Below are 20,436 nucleotides of genomic sequence, written 5' to 3' on the forward strand. Positions count from 1 at the left end.
GTCCAGCTCAAATATTTGCTAGAATATTAAAAGAGGCGTGGCATGTTGGAAAGCTGTTTTTCAAATCCTTTTATGTTGCTAGACTTTGCAAGACTGAATGAAGATGTGATTTGGAAGGGGTAGCTTCTGAAAAATAAGCAAAGGCAAATGGAATAAGCTTCATCTAGAAGGGTTATTTTTGTCAATTTTTATTGACAAAACACACATGAAAAAGGAATAAAAATTATTTCCAACCATGGCCTGCATGCACTTGTGGAAGTCAGCCTATTTTTCAGCCTAGTTTGAGTGAGGTTGGACGAAAATCATGAATCCAATTGAAAGGCAGGATTTACTAGCGTAAGCTCAATTAGGAACTAAATTTCTAGGACAAGACCAGCTTGTTTTTCACTGGGAACAGATGCAAGTAATGTAATTAATGTAATTAATGTAATTGTTGATAAGTGTCCACACTGACCACAGAGATGCTTTCCTAGGACTTATCTCATTTTGTCCTTTACTGCGACTGCAATAAGATCACAACTGGGATAAATTCCAAGAGTATGTAGACATCATTTAGAATCAAAACCAACTATAAACCTTAAGAAAATATAAGAAATGCTTCCCCTATTAAAAACTCCAAATATATTTTGTTATTGCTGCAGTGCAATAATGCAGATATCACTATTACCAACAATGGATGTTTACACTAAAAAGGGTCCTGCAGACTACTGGTAGCAGAAACACACTAAATGAGTAAGCTTAAGTAAGCTTAATTCTAATTATGCTTTTTGTTCTTAGGTGGATTGAAACTCTGTGAGAGGTTAATCCTACAAAGACAGTAGAGATCTCAGTATATTTTTAGTGTTTGTCATACTTTCTGTAAGATTTTGTGATTTTCAAAATTTTTTTTTTAACTTTTGAAATGAGGGCTACCATCTAAAAGTCTTAATAATATTTTGACAAAAATAAAATATTTCTTGAAGAATATCCAAAAAGCACAAAGACACAGAACAGGAAAGGAGTTAACTTTTTTCTTTAAGTAAAAATGGAATGGGAAGATACAGAGAACTTTTATGATTTCATAATGGCCAAGATGTGTTACGCTTTGCTCATAAATCAAAGGGTTGAAAGCTGCAAAAGCTTCAATATTGAAGAGAGCTGCTCAGGGCCAGGAAAATGTCAACCTTTCTTTTAAGGTTCAACAATATCCTTCTGCTTCTCATCTCATGCAGGCATTATACTAGTCATTCAAATCCCTGGGATGTCTAGGATACTGACTCTTGTACAGCATCAAAAATACTGGGTCAACTATGAATAAATGTAACAAAAAAAAAAGAAGGTTAAAAGGTCTAGAGAAACAAAATGGGTAAAACTGTAGTTGGATGAGTATCATGGAGGTTTCTTTGGTACCACAAGAATACCCCTCACAGAATATCAAGACGTGTTCATTTTAAGGAGGATAGCCCAGTTTGGCAAAAGTGTGGGTTCAAAGATCAAGACAGCATTCACATATAACATCAGCCAAATATTAAAATATATATATATATATTAGTGGAGTGAAACCTTGTCATTGTTTCTACTGAGTAAGCAGAAGCTTACAAATGAAGAAGAAAACAACAATTCAGCTAAAATCTCTCATTAATCAAAATATACTTTATCTTAATATTCAGGATTTTAGCCAATTTTTCTAGACTCCTATTGTCTTAGGATGGAACTGAAATGCATGGTAACTTTTCTTAAATATAAAGTTTGGCTGCAAACTTCCCCCTCAAGAATTAAAAATAACTCTAAAACTTCTTAAAAAAAACCGCAAAAAAAACAGGTGGAAGTTTTTTGCTGTCTTGATCAATATTTAATCTTCTAAAATTTTATCTTCCTGGACTACAGATACACTTTAATGTTTTTTATCTACTTCTATGGAAAATGATAGATTTTTACAAACCTTTTGGTTTGTGGTCAACTATAGTTTTACTTTATGTCAAAGCAAGTTATATGACAGATAATAAATGAAGAAAGACTCTTAAAATTGCTTCTCCCTCTGAAGTTTACTTTTTTCCTGTGTAGAAGAAAAATCTCAAATAGTTCCAGAGCAACAATAATAAAAATAATCTCTGGTTTATATTTCAGTTGAAGGTGACTGAGAATTTTTCTTGGTTTGTAAGCAACAGCTCAGTCTTTTGTTGTCACTCTGACTGAGGATGTCACCCGGTGACTGAATAGTCATTGAATACCTGTTGAAACTTACATTTACTTATGTTCCCAGGATTTGTCTTGAGCAAGTGTTTGTGAATATTTCTGGAAAGAAGAATTGCTTAACAGCAGAAAGAGAACTCTAAATTAAGATATACTTGTCTCTTAAAAACAAGAGAGGAAAATAATTTAAGTATACCAAATAGTGAAGCCTGATTTATGATTTCGACTTATATCCATTTCAAGTTTGTGTAAACAAGTTGAGTGACAAAAATGACTACATGAGTATAACAGTTTCTGCTGAACTACATTTCTTTGCACTTCACTTTTCTTTGGAGGAGTGTACTAGGCCATGACACAATGAGTTTGCTTATACAATTAAAAAATCTCACACATTCCTTACTGAAACTATTACATAAAGTGTCACATAATAAAGATTATAAAAGAAAGGTTAGATTCCTATTAGGTGAGACTTCCATCAAGGAATATACAACATTACTGTTTGTGGATACACACATGTATATATCAATAAGTGTGTGTGTAGATATATATATACAAAATATAGGTTTATGAATGCATATACTATGTATATTGATTCTGCATTTGGGAGTGAAGCACCAACTGGATAGTATGTACTTCAGTGTACTGGTTTGCTCTGTTAAACTTGCAATTGAGGATGATTGTGCAGATGCATGTTATGCTACTAGCTAGAGGTGATGAGCATTTTTCTGAACAGTGCATACAATACTACATGCACATATTTTCTAGATGCCTGTACACAATATGGGAAAACCTGTCATCTGATACAGATGTGTAAGCTGAAAAAATGTGTCAAGATCCATTTCTTACAGTCTCCAACTCTAATTAAGTCAGTGTACTATTTCCTAGAACAGAGAGCAATTGGGTCAGTCCCTTATGAGGTAAATACACTATTTTTACAGTAAATTATGTAAGTAACATGAGAAGTAATAACATGATAAGTTATTTTTGTAGAATAAAATCAATGATTTATTTTCAAGATTGCTTCTGGTTTAATGGAACAAGATTACTTCATTAGGTGGTAACCAAAATTCAGTATGTTTGACTTTTTTAGCTGGAAGGCTGAAGTCTTAACTTCTTATCATTGTGTGCACTGAAAGAGGTCATGTATCCTTGATGTATGTGTGGCACTTTAAAAGCACTATTTCCAACTTATTTTTCTACTAGCAAAATCCCTCAGAAAATAGAACTATCCCCTCAAATGAATTCATTTTTTGTTTATCTCAGCTAATTGCAGGGGAATTAAATCTACAAAACCAGAGCTCCTAAACAGACAGTTTATAACCAGATCTAGAAAGCAAAGAAATATGCTCCATACTTTTTTATTTTCATTCATGGATTCAAAAATAATTTACACAGTGGCTTAGTAGATGATGTGTAGCCTAAGCAGAGTTCGTAGAAGGCAGATTTAGTTCCAATTTTGCTCAATCCAGAAAAGAAACAGACTTGCCCGACCTGGAATTAGGTATAGAAAGAGCAGCACGGCCCTTTTGCAACTCAGCTGAGGCTTCAGTGACAGATTGTGACTCAGTTGAGTACCTGAAAAATTTCTCAGCCTCTTGCACTGAATTCACATATCCGTTTATATGTAGGTTATTTTTTTCTCTTCTAGTTCACAGGAATTAGCACTGCAAATGTATTTCCTGCCAGTTAAACTCTTGTATAGATTCTGTACACACTTTTTCTAGTGAAACATACACACTATAGGTCTGAATAGGGATCCCATTATGCTTTGTCACTGGCTGTGTAGAAATCAAAAGTTGTATCACTGTAATTGCTAACAAGATGCCTGCAGACCTGCAAAAGACCAGCATGTGGGTGAGATGCTTGCTTCTTATTCTGTTGGCTATAATAGGCATACATAAGCTTCGAGCTCCCCAAGCTAGACCAGGCAGCAGTGCAAGAAGGGAGCACACTCCAGCACTCCCATTCTCAATTGCCTTGAAACTCTACCTACACCATAGCTTAGAGCACTCATAGAGTCCTTTATGCCATGAACAGTCACCTGTACATGTTCCAGGGTTCCATCTGTCTACTTGGGTGACAGACACTGAGTTAGTGAATACGACAATGGTAATTCATCTACACCATTATGGCAGAATACCTTCTGGTCATGAGATGTCATTGCAGCAGCAGCTCTACGAACCTCTGCCCTTTACAGGTCATGGCTAAAATTTACCTGAAGGTCCAAATATTTCCCAGTGACTGAAATGTTGATTTGTGTCATTTCACTGTGTCCTGGTTTAGCTAAAAACAAGTTTCTCTTTTAGTGAATTTGCCTGTCAACTAAAGCCTTCATATTAACTGCATTTTCCTGGAGAACCAGACACATGTTTTGGTAAACCTAGCAATGGAATGCAAACTTATTGATAAGCATGGATGGACATCTCGCGAGAGGGGCGACGAGAAACAAGTGACCAAGAAACTGACCAACTGTGTATAACATTCCATTCAGGTGAATACTTCATATAAAATGGGAGATCACGAGGATCTCATCCCTTTTCCCTTTTTGCCCTTTTCCCTATGGCCGACATTAGGAGAGGACCTTGCTAGTCGTCCCTGCGAACTGAGGCCTAGTGACAGACTGAATCCAGCTCCGGATGGCTGTGGAGTCTAATCCAGGACTTTGGGTGCCAGCTCTTGCAGTTGCTGAGACTTTCAAGTTTTGTTTTGTATATTTTGTATTATCTTCTCTATTCTTATTAGCAGCATTAATAAAACATCTTTAATTTTTTCCAGCTTTCTTCTCTCTGTCCTTCTTTTCCTCCCAATCACCTCTCCTTAGTGGAAAGGGGGGAGAGGGAGGGACAAAAAGGGGGAAGTGGGGGGGGAGAGGGGGTTAACAATACATCTGCCAAGGTTTTATTGTCACCCCGCAATCTTAACCCTCGACACACTGTTAACTCTTTTTCCTAAGGGAGATTTTTCTGCATTTCACTATTTGGAAAGACTAATGTGGCAGTGTCCTCCAGTTCTGTACAGAAGATTGGTTTGATCTGTCCTGCTGGATAAATGCTCATTAGTTCAACATTCAGTCTGGCAAGTCCAGACTGTATGCACTCACACACACTGCAGAAAGTGGTAAGAGATACAAATGGGGGATAAAAAGATCTTAATGAAACTGTTACGATGGCTACAGCTTTGTAGATCTGTAGTGTGACAAAAATATCTTTCACTTCTCCTAGTGAAAAATGTATGCTGGTGTTTGAAGCTAATATTTGCAATTATTTTGAACTAAGCACTTTTTCCTCTCTTCAACTCTGCTTTCTGTTTGGCTCACATACTGTAAGATTACTTTTTGCCAATGAAAAGAAGCTTCTCCAAAGCAGTGTTCTTTTGCACAGTGGAATCCAGGCACATACAAGAGAGTATGCTCACACTTGGCCAAAAGAAGGTGAAGGAGAAACTCTGCCTTATTTGAGCTACAATGAAAGCCCAGATGTAATAACTGTCCCTGAAACTGAAAATCTGCTAGGCAGCTTGTCAAAACAGTGTGTGACTGTGAGCTGGAGTAAGACATCTGACCATAAAAATTGAAGAAGAAAAAAAATTAAAAAATAGATGAAACAATTTGGTTTTGTGGGTGAAAAGTGTTTTGACCTGAATATTTTCACTCTGATGTGTTGCAAATCCTGTTAGCAAAGTTAGCAGAGTTGAAATGCTGATTTTTTTCTTGATTTTACATTGCAAATTGATAATGGTTTATTTAAGGCTGAATGAGTAGGAATAAAAAAAAGTATTAAACTTTTCATGCCACATGAAAGGACTCACTGAAAGAACATGAAAGAAAGGAAGAGCGAATTAAAACAGAAGTTATTTCAAAAGTCTTTACTGTCTCATCAGAGATAAGGCAAAAATGTGTATATGGTACACATCAGCTTCCTTACGAAAGGAGGATTCTTCCCAACAAAAAGGAAGAAAAAAACCAACTCCTAACCCACACTGTACAAACCTGCCAAGAGCTTTATCATTCTATTTGGTGTTATAGTAAAGATACATTGCATACTATTTCTTTCCTTCACCTTTCCACCTTCTCCTCCTTGTTGTCCGTAACGACATGAAAATATTAACATTGCAGTAAAGTATGCAGAAGTTCAGAAGTCCAAAAATGAATGTTTCCAGAAATGTTTTGGGCTCCTGATGTGCATGTTTTATTTAAATATGATAATTTTTAATTATATGATCACACTCTACTTCTGTAGAGGTTGTCTTTCATCTGACACAGTTTAGTCCCCAAAGGAACAAATATCTTTTTATTAATTTAACAGATGTGCGTTGTCTGATGTTGTTTCCAAAGCACAATGAGGGTGACAGGTCTCTGCCCTTATTCTCTCCAAAGGAACCACAGCAAGGGTAAGTCTGTACGGCCCTTGAGTAGGACTAGATATATTGGTTTAATCACTATTTTTTCTAGAGGATGAGACTACTCTGATGAGGAAATCTCAGCGTCAAATCATTTGGATGTCCAGGGAAAGCCTGAACAGCTTTTATGAATCTAGACTGAGCTTCATGCCTTTTGAGTTCTTCCTGATACTGATAACAGTAACACAGACAGCTCTGCTCTTAATATAATTCTGCTGTGCTGATGCAGCAGAACACCAAAACCAGACAATTTGCCCTTCATTCACAGCATATCAAGGGGTGTGTTTTCTACAGATACTGGAAACATTTCTTTCTCCTTCAAGGTGCCAGTGAAAATGTAATTTATATATATATATATTGCAAACAATTCATCTTAGCAGAAAACCTGGATTTTTCAGAGTAACAAATGTGTCTAAGAACAAAAAGATTCTTGTTCTTTTATCACAGTTTAAATCCTAGAATAATCATAAGAATTATACTGTGGTTGTTACAAAGAAAAAAGAAGTAAAGAGAACAAATACGTCTCTGTAACTGGAGTTCCTTTACTTTTTTTTTTTTTTAATTGAATTTATTTTACAGAAAATGTATCAGATTGATCAGAGGCATTTTTATTAAAATGTGGAAGACTGTAGTTGATACCATGCTAATTAGGTTTAATGTTAAAGTTTTTTTAAGATTTTATTTTTGTTGTGATCCATTTAATTATCAGAAAATTGTAGCTGTGCAAGTTAGATTATTATAGAAAGATGCCTTAAAGCTCTATCAGATGTAAAAGGTGATCATAGAAGGAACTGGTAGAGCCATTACTGTGTCAGATGAACACAGATTCTTCTATCATTAACCTAAATCTAAACACTCTAAATTCTATTTCATCTTGTAATGGTCTTTAAAAATGAAACCTTAAACTGAGAGCAGTTAGACCACACCGTTAAGCACATTTAGAAACTCAGTTTAATATAGAGTATGACAGTCTGTTTGCACAGAGAACAAAAAATCACCTACATACCCTCTGAGTTGATTTTCATTGAAACTGGTGTATATCATCATGAAGTCCTACTTTTCCTAGGTTTGCCAATAGATAGATGTTGCCATTTAACTGGAGCTCGCAATCACAACCGGGATACCTGCTTGGTCACTACCCCTCCTCACCACAACCTTGCCCCCAAATAGGTTAGAGAATTGAAAGGGAAGAGAGAAACTCATAGACTGAGATAAACATAGTTTAATAAAATAACTAAATAACACTATTATACCATGACTCCTACTAATATATGTAAAATTAAAAATAGAATATAAAAGAAAAGATAATCTAATTCCTCACAAATTCTGTCCTCACTGAGCTGTCAGTCCCAGGCAGCAGCAACTGGTCCCAAACAGCCAGTCCCAGGGAGAGAAAAAAGAAAAAGGCATAAATGCCCAGAGACCTCTGCAAAACGGCAGGTGACAAAAGGCTGAAATAAAAAGAACTCAGTAATGGAACTCCACCAGAATGGAGCAGAGCTGGAATGGGTCTCCATCTCTGTCTCCATTTTCCTTGCCAGAAAAACCTGACTTCCTTCAAATATGAAGCGCGATGCTAAGCACATGGAAAATTCTTATTGATCAGTCTGGATGTCAGTCAAAGTCTGCCACATCTATTCCCCCTTTCCGGCTGCCTCACATTGGGGTGGGGGTGGGCAGAGATCTCCAAAAGACCTTGGCTCCTAGACAACAACAACTGATAAACTTTGACTCTGTCCTGGGGTGTCACATTCTTGTGAGAATTAAATCCAAGCAACTATGAAAACTAAAAGTTTCTAACTGCATGAAGAAAATTAACTCATTTTCAGTAAAACCAGCACAATCTTTAAGACAGCATTTTTATGCTGACTTTTAATGGCTATATATTTTTTTTTTTAAAACAGTCAAGAGGTTATTGATTTCACGTATTCTACATTTTTTAAAAAAGTATCTCATGTTTTGAATAAATTTCCATTCTTTTTGCATTCCTACTATGACTGTGAAACAATCATTAAAACAAAATACCTTTCTAGGAAATTTGATTAACACAGGCTTTACTTTGCTGGGTTTTTCTTGATCCTAACCTATCTATGCTGAGTATTTTTTGTGGCACATATCATCACATAATCTATTTACAGGAAAAAAAAAAGAAAAACAATCAGAAGACTGAAAAAAACTGTTTTAATTTTCTCTGTTCCAAAGTTATGGATCACTTTATTGTTATCCAACCCTTCTCTTACATGGATAATTAAATTCTGAAAAAGTATGTTCTGGATTTAGGTCTAAAAATCATACAGCCTTAGACATATTCTCATATTTTTTTGCAATGTTATTCAAGTTCTGGTGAAGCACTGCTAATTCACAGAATTGTAGGAGGAAACACAGTATCTGAAGTAGGTAGGAGCTAGGTCAACAAAAATCCTTTAACATTTACAGAGCAGAGTGTTGCTTAGCATTACTTTTTGTTACATGAAAAAGTCTTGGAGTGAATGATTGATTCTTCCCGAACAATCCATGAGGGTCACAAGGTCATAGAGAAGATTTTGTAAAAGCAAATACATTGATCAGACTGTAGCCAGTGGGAAGCCCTGAAGAAAACAGAAATATGCCCAGCTCTGTTTCCCTCAGAAACTTAGGCAACTGGCTATAAGATTCAAAATGACATTTTCTTTCATGTAATGTTAATGCCTCTGGTCCTCCATACCTATTTTGAACCCTTTTCAGAGAAACCAACAATAAAAAAGGTGACAGTATTAGCTCACTTTGTAGCAGTTAATTACAAAAGAGAGTGATTATTGTCTGAGAGTCTGGTCAGCCCCTGAGGCCATGGAAGATAATGTTCTGACCATTAAGTATTTAATACATAGTATAAAAACAGTTCCCTAAGAAGTACTGGAGATATTCAGCATACACAGTATATGCTACAAATTATAGAAGTCATCATTCTAATGGAACTGACATTTTCCTTGGAAAACAGTAAATGAAAAATTTCTGCATTTTATAATTTCTTTTAAAACACAATTCTAGTAACTAATTCCCTATAGTGTTGAGGACTGATGATCTGTACTAAGTTATTATACAGCCTAGCAATTCTAATGCATCTCCTACTGGCTCAGAAGAAACACACGAGTTGATCAATTCCATTTGTAATTACATTTGGGAAAAGGGATTACAGAGATAAATATACACAGCTGTTTTATTCCCATGCGTCTAACATGAAATTAATCACTGAACCAATCTTTCCTGTGCTCTTACAGTACTGATCAATTCTAATCCCTTCCTGAGTCTGTGAAACCCAGACTCAACAACGGGGTCCTTAAAAATGCAAAATAAAAGCATTAACTTCATGAAACAATTTTTTTTCTCGTACCCTTGAGGTACAGAGTCAGGATACTGTTGGATATATATGAGGGTCACAATTACTTATGTAAACTAATATTTCATATTTCTTACTCGTTTTGCTAGTTTACATTTTATTTTAAATGGAGCACTCAGTACTTTATTTTGAATACTAAAATATGTCACTTATTAGTTCTTCTGTCCCAGATACTATATATTGCAGATTCTATCCTGCAGTTCATATTACCTTAACACATTTTTTTCAAGAAGTGGATTCTTTTGTTGATGACACCTTCAGCTGTCCCATAACATCAAATAACTTGACATAAAGCCTAGAAAAAAAGCTAAGTCTATATCCGTCTGTAGTAACTTTTATATACATCAGAACAAAAGCTTCCATTTTTGCAAGGTTGACTTGTATTCTGTTATTACTGTTCTTATTTTTCCTCCATTTATAACTTGCTTACATTCAACATATGGAACTCTAGCTCCTGCTTTTTTGGCTTAGTAAGAGATACATGAGCATGACTTTCCAGATGTCATGTTGTTGATAGAAATTGTAGCAATTAAATCCTAAAAAAAAAAACAAACCCAAAACCCCACAAACAAACCAACTAACTAAATAAAACAGGGTGCAAATAGGTATAACAAAATGTCTAGTCAAACAAGTATAAAAAAAAAGGATTCTAGGAGAATCCTTCAAGATCTAGTACCACAGGAGAACAGATTAGTGCCTTCATCATGACAGCAGCCCTGAACATACTTGGAAATTGATATGTGTACTTCGACTTCTTTTCCTTTGACAGGGTAATGTTAAACTCTTCGAGCTTTCCTTATAAGTCATCCTTACAATTAATATTTTCTCACTCCTAAAATTGTTTTGCTTGATTAATCAGCTCCAGAAACATACATTAGGGAACAACTAGCTAAACAGAAGTTTCAGAGCAAAGTCTAAGGTTATTGAGTTACAAACATAAAACAATATAATATTATGAAAAAATACAGAAATAGTTTTAGAATTTATTAAGGAAGCATAGATTCTAAGACAAATGATCTAAGTCCAGTATTTCCATACCAGACCTTTTTTACAGAAATCAGCAGTGACAAATGCAACAGTAAAACTGTTTACAAGAAGCAATTAAATAAGAGAGAGATTGTTCTTTACTAGTCTGATCACTCTCTTAGAGTCATAGGAGATAAGGCTCTGACTTGCTAAATATTTAATATACATAGTATTAAAAAATAAGGTAGTTTCCTTAATAAAATTTAAAGTCTCAACCAAAGTAGAAGGTCCCATTTCAAGCATTGTGCTTCAAAAATCATGTGCATGAAAACTATAGAGAAGGACAGTAAAGTATGAAAAGTCAAGGCTGTGAAAATCATGATTTGTGAGAAATTATTGCAGGACCTATTTAGCTTTACTAAGAAAAAAAAAAATGAAGAGGGTAAATACAGACTGGTACAGGAAAGAAGAAAATATTTTTTTCCATTACCATAGTGAGCATAATGGGCTTACAGGGCATTAAAGAGATACATGTTTTTCATTGGTAAAAACTTCTTCATGGTAATGTTACTGAAGGACAGGGATAAATTGGAAAATGATGTTGTGGATACTCCATTGTTTTTAAGGCTGAATTAGACAAAGTTTTATTAGAAATGATTGCTGCTACTGGTTGTAGTTTAGAACAGAAATTAGGCTAAGAAAGATGCACCAGATTCAGCACTATTTCACCAGATGGCCAAAAGCCAACTAGGAATATCACACATGAATAATATTAAAATAATTGACAAAGTTTTTCATTAATAAGTCACAATAACTCATGAAACACTAAGTGAATTCATGAACTGAAGTGAGAAAAGCTGCAGGCATAGTTCAAGTACCTCAGACTTGTTATTTATTTTTCCACAGGGCTTGCAATGCTCAGCTGGACACTAAGTATGTGCTGTCAATGAATAGTATATTTCTAGTTCTGATCATAAGTGCAAGATAATTTGCCTACTTCCTGCAAATTATTATACACACTTTAAGAATGGCTTTCATGATTTTATGAATGTTACTTCATTATTTAGAAACACAGTCAAAACAAAATTTCAGACAAATATCTTAAAGTTTATATTTCAATATAATTTCTGCAAGTAAGGAAAAGAAAATCTGATTATCTTCCCCCCACCCCCCTGCCTCCTCCAACCCCCCCCCCCCAACTTCTTTGGTCACAGATTAAGATGTAATTGTCCTATTAATCATCTTTCTAGTATTCCTTTTCTAAAAATGCAACAACTTATAATATGTTTATCTGTGAAAAAGTTACAACAGTGTGAAGTTACCTTTTAATATTTATTTGCTATTTTGTAAAATTTCTGAATATGCATATGAATCACAGAATCATAGAACCATAGAATCATAGAATGATAGAATGGTTTGACTTGGAAGGGACCTTAGAGTTCATCTAGTTCCATGCCCCCTGCCATGGGCAGTGTTGCCTGCCACTAGACCAGGTTGCTCAAAGTCACATCCAACCTGGCCTTGAATCCTTCCAGAGATGGGCCATTGACAACTTATTTGGGCAGCCTGTTCCAGTGCCTCATCTTCATGGAGAAAAAAATTCTTTCTTGTATCCAATCTAAATCTGCCCTCTTTCAGTTTAAAGTCATTACCCCTTGTCCTGTCACTACATGCCCTTAGAAATAGTCCCTCTCCAGCTTTCTTATAGGTCCTCTTTAGATGATGGAAGGCTGCTATAAGGTCTTCCTGAAGCCTTCTCTTCTTTATACTGAACAATCCCAAATCTCTCAGGCAGTCTTCATAGCAGAGGTGCTCCAGCCCTCTCATCATCTACATAGCTCTCCTCTAGACTTGCTCCAACAAGTCCATGTCCCTCTTATGCTGGGAGACCCAGAGCTGGCCACAGTACTCCAAGTGGGTTCTCACCAGAGGAGAGTAGATGGGGGGAATCACCTCCATCAGCCTGTTGGTAACACTTCTTTTGATGCAGCCCAAGATACAGTTGACTTTCTGGGCTGCAAGCACACATTGCCAGGTCATGTTGAGTTTCCTGTCAACCAATACCTCTGAGTCCTTCTCCTCAGGGCTGCTCTCAATACCTTTTCCACCTAGCTTGTATTTATGCTTGGGACTTCCCTGATCCATGTGTAGGAGCTTGCACTTGGCCTTGTTGAACTTCAGGGGGTTCATATAGGCCCACCTCTCAAGCCTGTTGATGTCCCTCTGGATGGTATCCCTTCCATCCAGCATATCAGCCGCACCATACAGCTTGATGTCATTGTCAGACTTGTTGAGGGTGCAGTCCATGTCACTGTCCAGGTCACTGATAAAGATGTTAAACAGCACTAGTCCCAGTATTGACCCCTGAGGAACTCCACTTATCAGCAGTCTCCACTTGGACATTGAGGGATTGACCACAACTCTTTGAATGTCGCCATCCGGTCAATTCTTTATCTACTAAGTGGTCCATTTGTCAAATCCATGTCTCTCCAATTTAGAGACAAGGATGTTGTGTGGGACAGTGTCAAATGCTTTGTACAAATCCAGGTAGATGATGTCATTTGCTCTTCCCTTATCCACCAGTGCTGTAACTCTGTTATAGAAGGTCACCAAATTTGTCAGGCACAATTTGCCCCTAGTGAAGCCATGTTGGCTATCACCAATCACCTCCTTATTTTCCGTGGACCTTTCCTTTGTTTCCAGAGGGATCTGCAGCATGATGTTGTTGGGCACGGATGTGAGACTCATTGGCCTGTAGTTCTCTGGGTCTTCCCTTTCTCTCTTTTTAGAAATGGCTTTTCCACTTTTCCAGTCAGTGGGAACTTCACCAGAGTGCCAAGCCTTCTCAAATGTAAAGGATAGTGGCTTATCAAATTCATCTGCCAGTTTCCTCAGGACCCACAGACGCATCTGATCAGGTCCCATAGACTTGTGCACCTTCAGGTTCCTTAAATGGTCTTGAAGCTGATCTTCTCCTACAGTGGGCAGTTCTTCATTCTCCCAGTCCCTGCCTTTGCCTTGTGCAACTTGGGCATGTGGCTACAGCACTTGCAAGTGAAGACTGAGGCAAAAAATTTTTTGAGTATCTCATCTTCTCCATATGCCAGATAACCAGGTCTGCTGTTGTCTTCCGGAGACGAATGGTAAAACAAAGCAGATGCAAAAGAAAGAAGAATAAGGGTCCTTGCACACTGCTGTATTTATTAGAGGAAATAAAGAAAAAAGTGAAATACTTAAAAATGGAAGTATGAAAAAACATCAAAAAATTGTTTTTGAAAGCTGAGAAAAAGTATTTAATATATTATAAGCTAAAGAAATCTTCTGAATTAAATTTGAAATGCAATGTTTTACTAAAAGACATTTGAAAACTATTTAATAAAATCTGGATGAGTCCTGCTGAAAATTTTACTTAAATTCTTTGTGTGCTTAACAGTGTAGATTGTATTAATATGTGTTATTCTCCTCTTCTTTAAGCTGAGCAAAACTATTACCTTCAGTTGCTCACCTCATAAGCCGTGCCCTCTAGTTTTTTCACCATCTTTGATGCCCTCCTTTGAACACATTGTAATTTTTTTTATCCTTATATCATAAAGCACAAAACCGCACATAGCACTGAGGGTGAGGCTGCATCAGTGCTGAGTATAGTGGGACAACAGTTAGCTATACTGTTCTTAATACAGTCCAGTATACAGTTAGCCTTTTTTGGCTGCCAGGGCATATTTTTCACTCATATTGGTCTTACTATCAACAAGGAATATGCTCATCCAGGAATGCACCTTCCCAGGTACAGAATCTGACATTTGTCCGTGTTAATTTCCTACAGTTGGTGAGTGCACAGAGCAGTCTATGAGAGTCTGTCTGTAAGGCCTCTCCACCCTCAAGAGAATCAACAGCTTCTCCTCATTTAGCATTGTTGGCACACTTAATGGACATAAGTCCAGGATCCAGTTCATTGATGAACATATTGAAGAAAACTTGGCATAAAATAGAGCCCTGGGGAACACCACTGGTGACTGGCCACCAACCAGATGTTTCCCAGTTTACTACGACCCTTTGAGTCTGACTCTTCATCCAATTGTTCGGCCATTTTATTGTGAACACACCTAACTGTATGCTGGACATTTTATCCAGAAGGAGACTGTGAGAGACAGTATCAAAAGCTTTGCAAAAATACAAAACGAAACAAATCACTAGGTGGGTAACCTTGTCATTTAAGGATATAGCATTAGCAACAACTTTTAGCTGCTCAAGGTGGTAGTGTTCTACACGCACTGTGTCCCTGCCATATAAATCTTACTTGCTTTCTGCTCAAAATGAGCCTCCGTTTTCAAGAAATCTCCTAGGCTGATTGAATCCCTGCAGAGGATGCCTGTCTGACTTAATACTCTGTGGCACAACAATCCTCAAAGTAGGGCTTTGTCCATCATTGATTAGCCTCATATCTGGGAGTGGTTTCAACTGACTCCACATCTGAAGACCTTTAAATTCAGAGGACAATAGCCTACATTAACCTTATTAGTTCTTCCACATCGTTTGTCTGGCCCAGTTCTTAAAGGATGCTCCTTAGATTATTCCTCCTCAGTATCTGATATGTGCTCTAGTTTACCCCCACAGTATTCGCATAACAGTGTGTAATTAAAGAATATGAAATCTATAGAAGAAACACCTCTTGTTTATTTTAGGGATAAGAAAATGCATTTTTAGTTTGTTTATTTGATCTTCAGTGTACAGAGACATATGAAAATACTTCAAGACTACTGTGTTAATGAAAAAAAAACTTCCTGACAAATCTGAAATAAAAACTTAAACCTTTCCCGAATATCCTTGTGGGAGAAGAGACATTTATATAGAAGACAACAAAATCGTTTTATCTTTAAAAGACATTTAAAATCTCTCTAAGCTTAGTGAGGGACAATTTAAGACACTTGTATTACCATGGTCTTCATTAGGACAAGAAATGCATAATTCTCCTTTTACACAGAAAGTTTCAGTTTCACTAAAACCCAAAGATGTATACCTTCTGTACATCAAAGGTTTATGATATTTCACTAGAGCTAGGTGTTTTTCTGTAAACTATGTACCACTAGAGTCCCCAATAACATGTTAAAAATACCCTCTATTTCTTTATAAATGCACACCACTGATTTTGCAGCTGATACTAAATTACCTCCAAGCACAGAAAAAAGGTAACTTTTCAAATTCTGTTTCTGAAGAGAAAACAGCCTAAGCACTGATTTCCTTCAGAAGTCTCCATTCTCTTCTGTCCGTAAAAAGCTAATATTATTACATTTCTTTCTGAATGGCAGTTTAGAGTATTTGGAACTGTGAAGAAAATGTTACTGTATTTCTAGCTGTTTGTGTGGTTTTGGAAGCTGTATGCATGTTTTTACACATAGAAATATTTTTTTTTTCTAAAGTAAGCACTTTATGTATTTAACCTGCCTAGCAAGATCTACCCTCATTTTCAGAATTACCTTCACCAGCAGGCTCAGTGCTGTCTTGTAGCAGTCCCATAATTTCACCCATGAGTAGTAGAAACTGCTGGTTATGTTTGCTCTTCATATTGGCAAACTGCTTTTCAAAGAAGAAATATTATTTTTGAAAGAAAGTCTGAAAATACTGAGTCTATTTGTTCTCTCCCTATTAGAAGATTGTTTCTTTCCTTCCTCAAACAATATTTTTGCTTGCAGATAATAAAATGTCTTCCTTTCTGAAAGCTACTACTATATCATCTTCACCAAGAAAGAAAGAGGTGTCTTTCCTGTGTAAAGCCAAAAGTCACCTTTTTCTTCCTAGAAGGGAAACAATAACATTGAGAAGAGTCTCAAATTAGTAACTCTTATATCTGGGAGATTCACTGAAGCTCAAAAGTAATTAATACTCAGGAAGAACAAGTTACAGTGTTTCACAAGAAAAAGATTCCATGCAATCAGTGAAACCAACGACCAGTTATGAACTAAAGTACCTAAGTTGGTACTTTTGCCTAAGGGTCTGTGACTAAACATTTATTCATTACATGTGATTAAGTGGATGATGCCTAGAAATATCACAAGCTAAACATTTTGTTATTTGAGCCTTGTATTGTGCAGAAACATCTGAATTTTGAAAGGATTAAGTATGCTGATACTCTCAAATAATCACTTCTGGTATAGTTCTCAGAAGATGACTAATAGACTTTGAATCCCAGCTACAGTGGTCAGTACCAAAAGTATAGCATCAGTTACATTCCTTAAAAGACAGCATCAGGATTCACCTCACATAGTCTCCTACTGCTTAGAGAGAATTTTCTGAAATAGCAAGGAAAATGTTAATTTTTCTCTCCCCTGCAGCTTGAAATTCTAAGTGTCCTAATCTCCACACTGTGGTCTCTACTGCCAAGATGAGATACATGAATTTTCTCCCTGTGTAAAGTCCAAGCCAGAAAAACAATATCAGGGTCCACAGCATACAAATCTGGCACTTAAGGTAGAGATGTTTTCATTAGTGCTTTTCTTTATCCATCATATCCAGTTATGATATTCAAATAACTTGATCAATAATGTTATTACATATTGTAAACAAAAATGACTCAATTTTGACCTGTATTGGGGAGATGGGAAGAGGAGAAGAAAACTGGGATCTGTGACGTGAATTGACAATTTTCTGTCCTCACATCATTTGGCATTCCTCTCTGCTTTACTCTCCCCATCCACCCATGCCAGCATATAGGCAATGCACTGGTTATAGCCCTTTGCTTTTTGTGATTAATAATGCAGATTAGATTTGTGATTAAGCACGTAGAGTAAGTCTGAGGAAATCTTTCTGTGACCTTTCCTTTTAACAAAGGTCTTCTGAAAGGTACTGTTAATATTTGGCTTTTGGACAGTACTTCTATTCCTTCAGATTCACAAAATGTTTATCACATGAAATGGCTATTATCACATAATATCATACATATTAAAATTAAGTTTCAGCTTAAAAAAATACAGCAAAAACAAGCAAAGTTAATTTCTCTGAGGCTTTAAAATAAGAACAATTATTATACACATATCTCAAATGAGAACAACACAAATGAGTTTAATTACAGACTAACAGAGATTAGAAACATTGGTTCTTTGAAAAGTTGGTTCTTAGGCTGTATGGTGCCCATTTTTCAATTTCTGTGTTTTGCAGAATGCCAATATGCAATCAAAGATAGTAGCAAAGAGGTATTATGATATTCTGAACCACAGTCATGGGCATTCTTGAAAACTAGTAGTAGCTGAAGGACATATTTTATCTAAATCCTTACAGAGCAGCCGTAGAAAGCAGTCCCACAAGACACCATTCATGGTCAAATGTGTTTTCCCTCTCTGTAGTAAATATTACAGGGACAAAGCTGATGTGGATTGGCACAAGTTCTTGCCAGACATTTGCTGATGCTTCAAAATGAATTTTAATTTTGGATTGTATTTTAATTGAGTGTGTAGAGATACGCTAGTTTTGGCATCCTTTCCTTCTCCAAACTCTTTTTTGAATGACAATGGCTAACTTTTGATAGCATGCTTACTCCAGATTCACTCTGATTGGAAGAAGCTTAAGAAAAATATGACCAAGACCGGGGTATCTGAGAACTCCTCTGTGAAAGCTATCCTTTAAAAAATCATCGTCTTGTATAAATTCCTGTAGAAAACATAAATATCATGACACACACTGTGCTCCAATGTGTTTTACTTACCTCTTTATTGCTTTGTATGTCATACTACAGTATTTACATTACCATCATCACAAATATATTGCATTTATAAATATATGCAAAATAAATATTCAAAAAACTGCTAGGGGATTAGTAAATGCTTTATCATCTGCGGGACATACTTTCCTTTATTCCTCAAATAGTACTAATAGACACTGTAAAAAATGCATGTAATTTACCACATAATATGTATTTTATAGTTCAAATCAAAGCCTGCTTATGTTAGTTTATAACTTATACTAACAGACTTTGTGAGATCAAATCCATGGGACATGTCAATTAGATATTTTTAATAAACTTGTTCTCCCATTTCTTTTGTTTAGTGTAGAAAATCTTCATTCATCTGAAGAAATAATCATAATGGATGAAATTCATAGAAATATAGAATCATTTCGGTTGGAAGAGATCCTCAGGATCATTGAGTCCAACCATAACCAAAGTCTAGCACTAAACCATGTCCCTAAGAACCCCCTCTAAATGCCTTTTAAGCACCTCCAGGGATGGTGACTCCACCACTTCCCTGATTTTCGATGCTAGACAATGCTTTCCATGAAGAAGCTTTTCCTAATATCCAATCTAAGCCTCCCCTGGCTCAACTTGAGGCCACTTCCTCTTGCCCTGTCACTTGCTACTTAGGAGAAGAGAGCAACACCCTCCATACTACAACCTCCTTTCAGGTAGTTGTAGACAGCAATAAGGTCTCCTTTCAGCCTCGTTTTCTAAATGCTAAACAGCCCCATCTCCCTCAGCTGTTCCTCATAAGATTTGTGCTCCAGACTCTTCAGCAACTTTGTCACCCTCCTCTACACTCTCTCTAGAACCTCACTGTCTTTCTTATGATGAGAGGCCCAAAACTGAACACAGGATTCAAGGTGGGGCCTCACCAATGCCGAGTAGAGTGGCACAATCACTCCTCTAGTCCTGCTGGCCACACTATTCCTGATACAAGCCAGGATGCTGTTGGTCTTTTTGGTCACCTGGGTACACTGCTGGCTCATATTCAGCCAGTTGTCAATCGACACCCCAGATCACTCTCTGATGGACAGCTTTCCAGCCACTCTTCCCTAAGCTTGTAGGACTGCCTGGGGTTGATATGACTCAGGTGCAGTACCTAGAACTTGGCCTTGTTAAACAACATAAAAATGGCCTCAGCCCAACAACCTAGTTGGTCCAGATCTCTCTGTATGACCTTCCTACCCTTCAGCAGACCAACACTCCCACCCGATTTGGTGTCATCTGCAAACTTACTAAAGGTGCACTCAATCCCCTCATCCAGATCATTGATAAAGAGATTAAATTGAACTGGCCCCAATACTGAGCCCTGGGGAGCTCTAGTTGTAACCAGCCACCAACTGGATTTGGCTCCATTCACCACAACTCTTTGGGCCCAGCCATCCAACCTGTTCTTTATCCATGGAAGAGTGGACCTATTCAGGCCATTAGCTGCCAGCTTTTCCAAGAGAATGCTGTGGGATATGGTGTCAAATGCTTTACTGAATTCTAAGTAGACAACATCCATAGCCTTTTGCTTGTCTACTAGGTGGGTCACTTTGTTATAGAATGAGATCAGGTTGGTCAAACAGGACTTGCCTTTCATAAACCCATGTTGACTGGGTCTGGTCGCATGATTTTCTTGTATATGTGGTATGATGTTACTCAAGATCAGCTGCTCCATGATCTTCCCCAACACTGAAGTTAGACTGACAGGTCTGTAGTTCCCCAGATCCTTCTTCTGGCCCTTCTTGTACATGTGTGTCACATTAGCCAACTTCTAGTCAACTGGGACCTCCCCAATTAGCCAAGATTTCTG

Source organism: Nesoenas mayeri (genome assembly GCF_963082525.1).
Source record: "Nesoenas mayeri genome assembly, chromosome: Z".
In the NCBI taxonomy this organism is placed as follows: Eukaryota; Metazoa; Chordata; class Aves; order Columbiformes; family Columbidae; genus Nesoenas; species Nesoenas mayeri.